General features: G+C 43.0%; 1 long non-coding RNA gene across 1 annotated transcript in view; it reads left to right on the forward strand.

Annotated features, from left to right (window-relative positions):
• LOC106846505 (uncharacterized) overlaps nucleotides 1-7806 on the forward strand; it is a 36916-nt gene extending 29110 nt beyond the window's left edge. The window contains exons 2-3 of the long non-coding RNA XR_011498024.1: nucleotides 7185-7266; nucleotides 7678-7806. This is a non-coding gene — a long non-coding RNA (uncharacterized lncRNA). The remainder of the gene's footprint in view (nucleotides 1-7184; nucleotides 7267-7677) is intronic.
• Nucleotides 7807-10662: the final 2856 nt, after the last annotated feature.

Genomic DNA, 10662 nt, shown 5'->3' on the forward strand with positions numbered 1-10662 from the left:
CAATTTATCCTAACACAGGAATCTTTGGGTTAGGTGGTAAGGGCTCTAACAGTTTTTAATGCTCAACCTGTGTCTACCAATCTTTGTGGCTTTTTGGCGTCTAAGATCCCGATTCGCAATAGCCTTACCTCATGTGTACATTAACACACCAGCCGTAACTGATGTACTAGGGACTGGGGAAAAGACTGAACCAGCAAATCCCAAAGAATGGGCACTGTGGACTGAATCTAAACAAATGGAGAACTGCAGCTGCCACCACCTGTTCCCCATGCAGAATCAGGGGAAGACTCTAAACAAGTGGAGAATTGCAGAGTAAAACACCAGCGGTTCCCAACATGGAATCTGGGGACAGAACCAAGGCTAAGGTTTAGATATTACTGTGAACTGGCCAATAGAAAGCCCTGTAGGCACCACTGGCAATTCCCACGTAACTGGTGACTGGGGAAAAGACTGAACCAGCAGACATCCCAGATGAGGGCTGCGGACTGGATGGGGTTTCCAAAAAAGGGGAACTGTGGACTAGAAAGCCAATTAGATAGAGAGCTCGCTGCAAAGGGAGCAGAGCTCAGAACCAAAAGGAATTTACCCTCGTCCCTCATAAGCAGCAAGACAGAGAACTCAAAAGGGTTTGTGAATACCACGTCTGTGTTTCTTGTTGTCCCTGAAGCCCTGGGAAGTCTCGTTTGGTCCCAGCATTGCCACCATATCTGTTAAAAAACAAAATTCAACTGAGTAAGTTTGAAGATCAAATTGATTTTATTCAATGATTCATGAATCAGAGAGCATCCTATCCAGTTAGCAGAAAGGAGCTCCAAAGAGCTCCAGAAAAGGGGAGGATTTTGAAGGCAGAAAGGGGATGGGGCAAGGAAGTCATAAACAAAAGAAGGGATTATTTCAGGCAAGGTCACTTTCCTTTCGGGGAAGGCAAGAGTCGGTCAGCTGGATTGCTTCACTAATGCTGACCAGGTAATTCCAGATTCACTAGTTAAAGGTCACATTCCTGGGAGAGGCTGAAACTGCAATTAGGTTAGATATTGTCTTGGTTTGCTGACATGGGGCTTAGCGCAAGTGACCCCATTTCTTTTTCTCTTTAGCAGGGTTAAACTTTTGTTCTTAACATTGAAAGTCAACTTTGTTGAGGTACACCAATATTCACTGATGAGTGAGTTTGTTTTCCATGGTACACTTTTCTGTATTTCTGCGTTGTAAAAATGAATCACAGGATTTTGGGACAATGGTGATGGCACAGTTTTTGGATCTCACTGAATTCTCTCATAAAAACAAAACCACTAGACAGGAAAACCAAAATCCCATCAACAGCGTTTCCAACAATTACAAAATTAGGTGACAAGGTGTCACCCAGAGAAGTCCCTAAAACATTTTCCATGTCTAATGCTGTGTTTTTAAGTTGTGCTTACCTATAGGAATCAAGGCAGAACATTGCCAGATGGCCAAACAGCAGAACTGGTCCACATCAGAAAGCTCCAAGACAGAGATGGGGTGCCGTGCGCAAAGGGAAACAGGTGTAAAAGGTGCCGTGTGCGAGAAAGGAAGATCTGCTCATGCCCCAAATGCCCGGTCCCACCATGACTTGGAGACCCGTCCCCCGTCACATCTCATAGGAACCCTGTTCACCTTCCCTTCAGAGAGAAGGTGTTTCAGGGACGAGCTCATCCTCTTCCATTTGTTGATCAATGAATAAGGTTTCTGCTCTGCTATTCCGAACCCGCTCTCGTTCTATTGGTGTGAGTGACCCCAGGAAAAACGACCTACTTGCTGGTCACCAGCCTCTTAGGGCTCAATAACAAAGGTATCCCCATACCACCCAAAAACAAGCGGGTGGGGACAAACCACTAACAGCTAACAGACCTTGTGGTGTCAGCATTTGTGTGGGAGAGAGCAGAGGAAAACAATGGGCCATATGACACATCTGAGAACAGGAGACCCCAAAAGAGCCAACAGGCACTCACTGGAGACCACAACAGACTAATCTGAAAGGAGCAGTTAAAACAGAGAAGAGCTTTGCGCAATCCAATAGCTGATGCATGAAGGGGTCTGTGGTAAGTTCTCAAGGGGCTGGAGTAGACTAGGTCCCAGGAACTCTCAAAATGACCAGCAAATCTCCCTTCTAGAACAGAGCTCCACTCCGAGGAAAAACTGCCGGAAGTAGAATAAAAGCTAATCAGAACAGAGACAACAAAGCCAAAGGGGGGAGGTCTAGAGAAAGGTGGAGAAGGGGAACAAAGCTAGGAAATCTTAGCGAGCAAGCGGCCATGTTCATTGAAGCATGACACAGAAGCAACAGCAGAGGGAGCTCTGTGAAGTCAGAAAAGCTATGCTGAAACACGCCTACTAAAAGTTCAGGAAAACAAATGTTTCCAAAAGAAATGAGTGACAGAAAAGGATCGAGGGTGAATCCCACACAAAGTTATTATGAGAAAAAAGAAAAAGGAGCAAAATAACATCCCTACTGACAATGAAAGTGTGCCAGACAGTCATGGCCACCAGCAGAACACACTATAATCCATTATTTCAAAATGAGCTGAAAGATGCTGAGAAAATGATGCAAGAAAGAAAAGAACAGCATAAGTCAGAACCTGAAAAATGCAGCTATGAGCTGACGAAACTCAGAAAAGAATTCAAAATAAAAGAGAAAATTTTTCCAGAAATAAAGATTAAACTAAAAAGAATATAAGACTGAATAAATACAACAGATAACGCCTTAAGCGAAATAGAAGGTAAAAATTTTTTACGTGGAAAATAAGTAAAGAGATATTTAAGATTCAAGAGACGCGGACAAATACTAAAGATAGGTAAAGAAGATCAGAAGCTCTAAAATACAGATATTACTAATGCTAAAGAAGAAACCAAAACAGGAGAAGAGAATAAATACTAAAAGGTGTAAATCAAGGCAAACAATTTCTTTTAAAAACTATGTATTGGGTCTGGCCCCATGGCTGAGTCATTAAAGTTCCATACGCTCCGCTTTGGCGGCCCAGGGTTTGCAGATTCGGATCCCTGGTGCAGCCCTACTCTACTCACTAGCCATGCTGTGGAAGCGTCCCACATACAAAATGGAGGAAGACTGGCACAGATGTTAGCTCAGGGCTGGTCTTCCTCAAGCAAAAAAATAAAAATAAATAAAAAAAAGAGGATTGGCAATGGATGCTAGTTCAGGGCAAATCTTCCTCAGCAAAATCCCCCCCTAAAAACCCTATCTATTGAAATAACATGCTACTTATATAAGAACATTGACTCAGAATGTCCAACGTAGTCATCTTCTGGTAAAATTATTGGACTTTAAGGAAAAAAAATTATTTTGTCATCTAGCCAAAAAGGGCAAGTTACCTGTAAAAGGGGAAAAATTATATTGTCATTATAGACTGTTTGACAAGAATGATTTATGTCAGAAGAAAATAGAGTTACATAACTAAGATATACTCAAGGTAAAAATATGTGGGCCAAGGATTTTATATCCAGCAAAATGGACTTGGAGATTTCAAGGGCATAGACAAGTGTTACCAGCATTCGATAACTAGAGAATGTAGATTCCATGAGCCTTCCCTGAAGGATCCAGAAGAAAGCCTCAGAGAAACAAAATGACTAGAGCAACATCAACGTAAGAGGACTGGTGGTAAGCCATATATATATATATATATATATATATATATATATATATATATACACACACATACAAATTACTTGTAGAACTAAAAATAAACGGAGGTTAGGAGGACAAGAGTGGCTGTATGATCTGGCAATGAAGATACAGTACATCGATTAAAATGAGCATGGAATGAGAAGAACAAATATAAAAAATGTTTTAACCATTTTTAGAAATGATATTCTTGGTGGTAGTATTAATATTGTTATCCTGAGACTGTTGTATGAGGGAAAAGATATATGAGTAATTGTGGGATGTTTTAATTCTATAGCCCCCTATGTCCTTGAGAAAACAGATTCTCTTCTCATTGCAGAAGAAAGAACATATGGATAGTATATAGACTAGGTTAAGTAAAAAGCCTGTAGTTTTTTATTGGAAGTGGCAATATCAGTGTGAATTCATGAGGTGTTTTGTTTCATATAAATAAGACATATAAATATAGGTATATCTATCTACCTACCTATCTCTCTCTATATATCTTCCTCTTCGCCGTCGCTTCTTTTGTGGACAGTTCAGTCGAAAAGCCATTAGGTGCGGCAAAGCGAGGTCGGCGTCCACGTGAAGCAGAGATGAGTGCAGAGCCACCACGGCCCAGCATGGGATGTGAGGAGGACACCTAGGCAGGGAGGCGGCAGTGGCAGTGACCTGAAGTGGGCTGTCGGAGCCACAGTAGCATGTGCAGGGTGTGCACATGGAGAGCTGGCCCGTAGAGAGGATGTGGCAGCCTGAGTCGGGTACAGAGAATGTCTTCATGAGGGGATGGCCCAGTTGGGCTGTTGGAGCCAGAGCAGGGTGAGGAGGGTGCTGATACAGGGGTGGGGCAGTGCAGCAATGGCACAGAGAGTACTGAAGCCTGGGCAGGATGAGGAGAAAATTGGCACAGGGATGGAGATCATGGCACTGATGGGAATTTGGTCACATGTAAGAAAATTGCTTTAAAACTTTATCTGTATTTTGAGGATAATGAGAGCCAGGTTTCTCGCTGTCAGAAAAGGGAATCACGTATATGGAAAGGGAGAAAATTAGAATATACCCAGTGGTGTTGGATTGGAATTGGAGATACTGGTGTAAACTTATAGTTTTCAGTATATATAGATAGGCATAGAAATAAGTAGAGGTGTAAACGTATGTGCACAGCTCTCTCCATGGAGAGGTCTTGGGAACAGCAACATCTCAATAGTAATGAGCTCACCAGGGACCAAATCGTCCTTTCTAAATACCAGTCTCTACTAAAAGGAATCAAGGCTCCTAAGGTGGAGAAAGGACTGGTTCCAGGGCTGGTGCAGAGAAAGTACAAGATGAGCCTGGAACATGCCCTTGCACCAGAAACTAAGGATGTGCTCAGATAATTATGGGGACACGTGAAAGGACCCAGGAGCAAGCTTGAAAGGGCTCTCACTGGCGAAATCTGGAATAATTTGAGCATCAAAATGAATACTGCTTAAATCCACAAGTTCATAAAAATACAAAAAAAAAAAAACCCCACCTAACTGGTCACATTTAGCAATCCTACAAAAAAAGAACAAAGCTGGAGATATCACACTCCTGGATTTCAAAATGTGCTACAAATCTATAGTAATCAGAACAGCATGGTACGGGCACAAAAACAGACACACAGATCAACGGAACAGATTTGAGAGCCCAGAAATAAACCCACATATTTATGAATAGCTCATTTTCGACAAAGGATCCAAGAACAAACAGTGGAGAAAAGAAAATCTCTCCAACAAATAATCTTGGGAAAAAAGGACAGCCACCTGCAAAAGAATGAAAGTAGACTATTATCTTACACCATACACAAAAATTAACTCAAAATGGATTAAAGACTTGAGTGTAACTCATGAAACTATAAAACTCCTGGAAGAAAACATGGGCAGTATGCTCTTTGACATCAGTCTTAGCAGTATCTGTTTTTTGTTGGTTGGTTGGTTTGTTTTGGTGAGTAAGATTGGCCCTGAGCCAACACCTGTTGCCAATCTCCCTCTTTTTGCTTGAGGAAGATAGTCTCTGAGCTAACATCTGTGCCAATCTTCCTCTATTTTGTATGTGGAACGCCACCACAGCATGGCTTGAAGAGCAGTGTGTGGGTCCATGCCCAGGATCTGACCCCGCGAACACTTGGCTGCTGAAGCGGAGTACGCAAACTTAACTGCTATGCCACCAGGAGGCCCAGCAGTATCTTTTTGAATATCATGTCTACTCAGGCAAGGGAAAACAAAAGAAAAAATAAACAAATGGGACTACATCAAACTAAAAAGCTTCTGCATGGCAAAGGAAACCATCAACAAAATGAAAAGACAACTCACCACCTGGGAGAAAATATTTGCAAATCATATATCCAATAAGGGGTTAATATGCAAAATATGTAAAGAACTCATACAACTGAATGACAAAAAAACAAACCACCTGATCAAAAAACGAGCAGAGGAGGGGCTAGCCCAGTGGTATAGTGGTAGGCATTTCCCTAGTAATTAGTGATGTGGAGCATCTTTTCTCATTGAGATATCCCCTCACACCCATAAGAATGGCTATTATTAAAAAGATGACAAATAACAAGTATTGGAGAGGATGTAAAGAAGGAGGAACCTCTCATACACTGCTGGTGGGAATGTAAATTGGTGCAGCCATTATTGAAAACAGTTTGGAGATTCCTCAAAAAATTAAAAATGGAGCTACCACATAATCCAGCAATTCTACTTATGGGTGTTTATCCAAAGAACACAAAAACACGAATTCGAAATGATATATGTACCCCTACGTTCACTGCAGCGTTATTCACAGTAGCCAAGACTTGGAAACAATCTAAGTGCCCGATGGATAAAGAAGATGTGGTATGTATATACAATGGGATACTGCTCGGCCATAAAAAAGATGAAACCTTGCCATTTTCAAGAACGTGGACGGACTTTGAGGGTATTATGCTAAGCCAAATAAGTCAGAGGGAGAAAGACAAATCCCATATGATTTTAATCCTATGTGGAAGATAAACAAACAAAACAAACACACAGATGCAGAGAGCAGATTGGTGAATACCAGAGGGGAAGAAAGGGTGGAGGGAGGGTGAAGGGGTGGTACGAAGGAAAACTTCTGCTTCCCTTGGGCGGGCGCTTTTATTTCTTGTGCTACCATGACTAAGATGGAAGGGTTTTTGGAGTTGTGGTCTGGCCTCTGGGCCCGGGGTCTGCCCCGGGCAGTTTTACCGCATCCGGTCCAGTCCGGGTTGCCTTGTGCACCCAGCGCCCATGCTGTGCTGGGGGTCCGATCACGCGCATGCCGTAAGCTCTCCAAAATGAAGCCCCTGTCCAACACCATGGTCATCGCAGGCTATGCTGATGGAGAGAGGTTGCTCTGAAAACAAATAACTTACTTCCTTGACCACCCAACCTCTAGTGCCTGTGTAGTGTCAGTCTCTTCCCCTGAGTGAATCCCACCTCTGACTCAGACCCCGTGATCCCGCCCTTCAGCTACAATACAGAAACCTAAGATGAAATGAGTTCTTTCATCTGTTGTGTCCTGTTAGCTTCCTGGGTTATGTGGACATGCTTGGTGTAGCCTGTGAAGCCCCTTCGCTGGCCACTGGTTATGGTGCATACTTGGCTCAGGTGAGTAGTCAGCTGAGGGGAGGTGGGGAGAGGGGAAGACAAGGCAGTGGGGGTCAGTGGTTCTCCGCTTGTTCCTCCCCCTTGAAATTCTGACAGGAGGATCAGGCTAGGATCCCTACTGCTGGGCAGGTGGTTCTCTTTGTAGTCCAGAGGCTGTAAGTGTTGGCACTTAGATTCCAATGAGAAGGGGGTGTGTCTGGGAGTCAGGAGACATGTGCAAAGAGAGGGCACCCTAGAACTTCTCCTTCAGGTGGGTCTTAGCCCAAGTAAGCAGAGTTCATTCTGGTGAGGCAGCAAGTGGAATGTCACCTTTTCACTCATTTATGCTTGTTTTTACACCGTGGATTGGAGACAAATAGCCTGGTATTCAGCCCCTGAGCCCTCCCATGTTTTTTTCTCCCATCTCCCTAGCCTCTGCTGCGAGAAATTCTGGAGAAGCAGCCAGTGCTGAGCCAGACCGAGGCCCGGGAGCTAGTGGAACGCTGCATGCGAGTGCTGTACTATCGGGATGCCCGTTCTTATAACCGGGTGAGGAGGGGGGTGAGTAATAACCATGATGGGGATCTAACTGGCGGATCTGGTGACTACTTGAGTCCTTGGGTCTCTATGCTTTGAAGAACAGGTTCTCCATTTCTGTGTATCCCGTTTTCCTATTAGGGGAAGACCCTCTACTTGACCTTTGACCGGCCCCAACTTTTCTAACACCTTTTTTGCCTACTGTAATTTTGATTTCAATCACCTGATCATGTGGGCAATATCCCAGTTGGTCTCTGCAGACAGTGGTCCCTCTATTTCAACACCTTTTTCGGTTACAGTGGCGATTTGAAACTGAAAGAAGGCAGAACTCAGTCAAAATGCCCACCCCTACATGAAAGAAGTCCCAGATTAGCTTTAGAAACGGCTTGTCAAGTTTCCTAAGAAATCCTCAGCCCTCTGAGGAACATGCCCTGATAGCTGTCCTCCCACACGCACTTGTGTGTTCCTACAAACACAAGTCCACCTAAAAAGAAGTTTTGCTGAATTTCTTTCTAAAAATGGGGGTTGTAGTAGTCTATTAGAACCCTGCCACATACTTTTTTCACTTATTTTGTTGTACATATTCCTCTAAGCAGGTATTGTTTAGAGTGGAGAGTGTACTAGGCATCAAAACCAGTAAGTCAGGGAAGGGGCTCCTAATAGCACGCCAGAGAATGCCCAGGAGCAGATATTTAGAGCGTGGAGCCAGGCAGTCAGACACTTGGAAGACGCAAGAAGGGGGCTAGTCCTCACTCATCCCTGAGCTGAGAGAGTGAAGTTGCCTTTAAAGACCCAGTTGTGGTGTGTGGGAGGGTTAATCGCACTTGATGGACCAACAACGGAGTAGACACATCCCAATACTCTCTCATGTCCTTTGTCGTGGTGGATTGGGGCTACAGCTTTTCCAAGGGTGTCCTTGAGCTCACCAAACTCTAGAACCTTCCAGATGGCCTCATAGGCCAACTTGTGGAGCTGACCGTGGTGCTGGCAGCAGATCCTAGATGATACACTACACTTTCCACATGGCACACTCAGCTTTGCTATTGTTCATCTAGCCTGGTGCTGGAGCATGGCGTGGAATCTTTCAAAGTACAAAGAGAGAGCTCTTGTCAGGCCGGGTACAGTGGGAATTGGGGAAGATTGGGTCACAGATTGCCGGTGGCTGGGTTGTTGTGACAAGAGGGCCTCTCTTGTTTTTGGAGTGTCTGTTTCAATGATGTAGAGCCAGACATAGTGAGATGTGGCCAAGATCAGGATGAAGGTGAAGAGGCTTTTTTAAAAGCCTTTATGAAAAATTGTCAAACATACTAAAGGGGAAGAAAGAATATTATAAAGCTCCATATGCACATGCCCATCATCCTACTTTAAAAATTATCGTCTGATTAGTCTTGTTTTATCCATACCTCCTCCATTGTCCAACTCAGCCACTCTAGATTATTTTAATGCAGACATTCATTATGTCACTACATCTGTAAATAATTCAGTATTTATGGAAATACTCAGTACGCCTAAAAAATATAGATATTTTGACATAGACCCAATGTCATTATCACACCTAAAAAATTAAAAATCATTTTCTTAATATCATCAAACATCCAGTCAGTGTCCAGATTTCTCCAGTTTTCTCAAAAAATGTATTTTTCTGTTGATATGTTCAAATCAGGATCGACAGGTCCACACATTACATTGCATTTGGTTTTGGTTGATGTATTTCTTAAGTATTTACAATCCTTAGTCTCTCTTGCTCATTTATTTGTTGAGGAAACAGGTCATTTGCTCTGTAGAATTTCCCACATTTTGGACTTCTTTTGATTGCATCTTTATATTGTTTTTAAACTGTTTAAACTTGTTCTTCTGGCTCCTGTTTTACCTGTAACCCGATTGTGAGATCTAGAGACTTGATCAGACTCATTTTGATTTTGTGGCAAGAGTACTTCATAGGTGCTGCTGTGTTCTTCCTATCGCATCACATTAGGAGGCACGGAATGCCGGGTTGTCTCCCTTTTTGTGACGTAAAGATTGATTTCTATGTTCAGGTTACAGGACGGTCTGTATGTTCAGGACAGTCTGATCTGTCCATCATAAAGTTTCTTTCCAGTCTTTCATTTGACGGTATTAACAGCCATTGATGATGATCATTGCCTAGATCCATTTGTCATTAGAGATAACAAATTGGTGCTATTCAAATTCTATCATTCCTTCTGAATTTACCAGCTGGAATTCCATAAAGAAGATTTCCTCATCAACTCTTTGCTTATTCCAAGGCAAATTCCTATCTATGTGTATTTAGTTCTGTGTAATTTTATCACATTGTAGATTTGTGTAACTGTCACCCCAATCAGAATACAGAAGAGTTTCATCGTCACAAGGATCCCTCGTGCTACCCTTTTATAGCCACATCTTCCCCCACTCCACTCCCATCCCTAAGCCCTGGAAACTACTAATCTGTTCTCCAATTCTCTAATTTTGTCATTTCAAGAGTGTTATAGGGCCTGCCCCCATGGCTGAGTGGTTAAGTTCGTGCGCTGCGCTTCAGCGGCCCAGGGTTTCACTGGTTCAGATCCTGGGCGCGGACATGGCACCACTCATCAAGCCATGCTGAGGTGGGCGTCCCACATGCCACAACTAGAAGGACTCACAACTAAAAATACACAACTATGTACCAGGGAGAAAAAGGAAATAGAAAATCTTTAAAAAAAAAGTGTTATAAATGAAGTTATGCCATATGTAATCTTCTGAGATTGGCTTTTTTCATTCAGCGTAATTCCCTTGAGATCCATCCAAGTTGTTGCGTGTATCAAGACTTCATTCCTTTTTATTGCTGAGTAGTAGTCCATGGTATGGATATAGCATGGTTTGTTTAATCATTAACCCACTGAA

Source organism: Equus asinus, chromosome 25, assembly GCF_041296235.1.
Source record: "Equus asinus isolate D_3611 breed Donkey chromosome 25, EquAss-T2T_v2, whole genome shotgun sequence".
Taxonomy (NCBI): domain Eukaryota; kingdom Metazoa; phylum Chordata; class Mammalia; order Perissodactyla; family Equidae; genus Equus; species Equus asinus.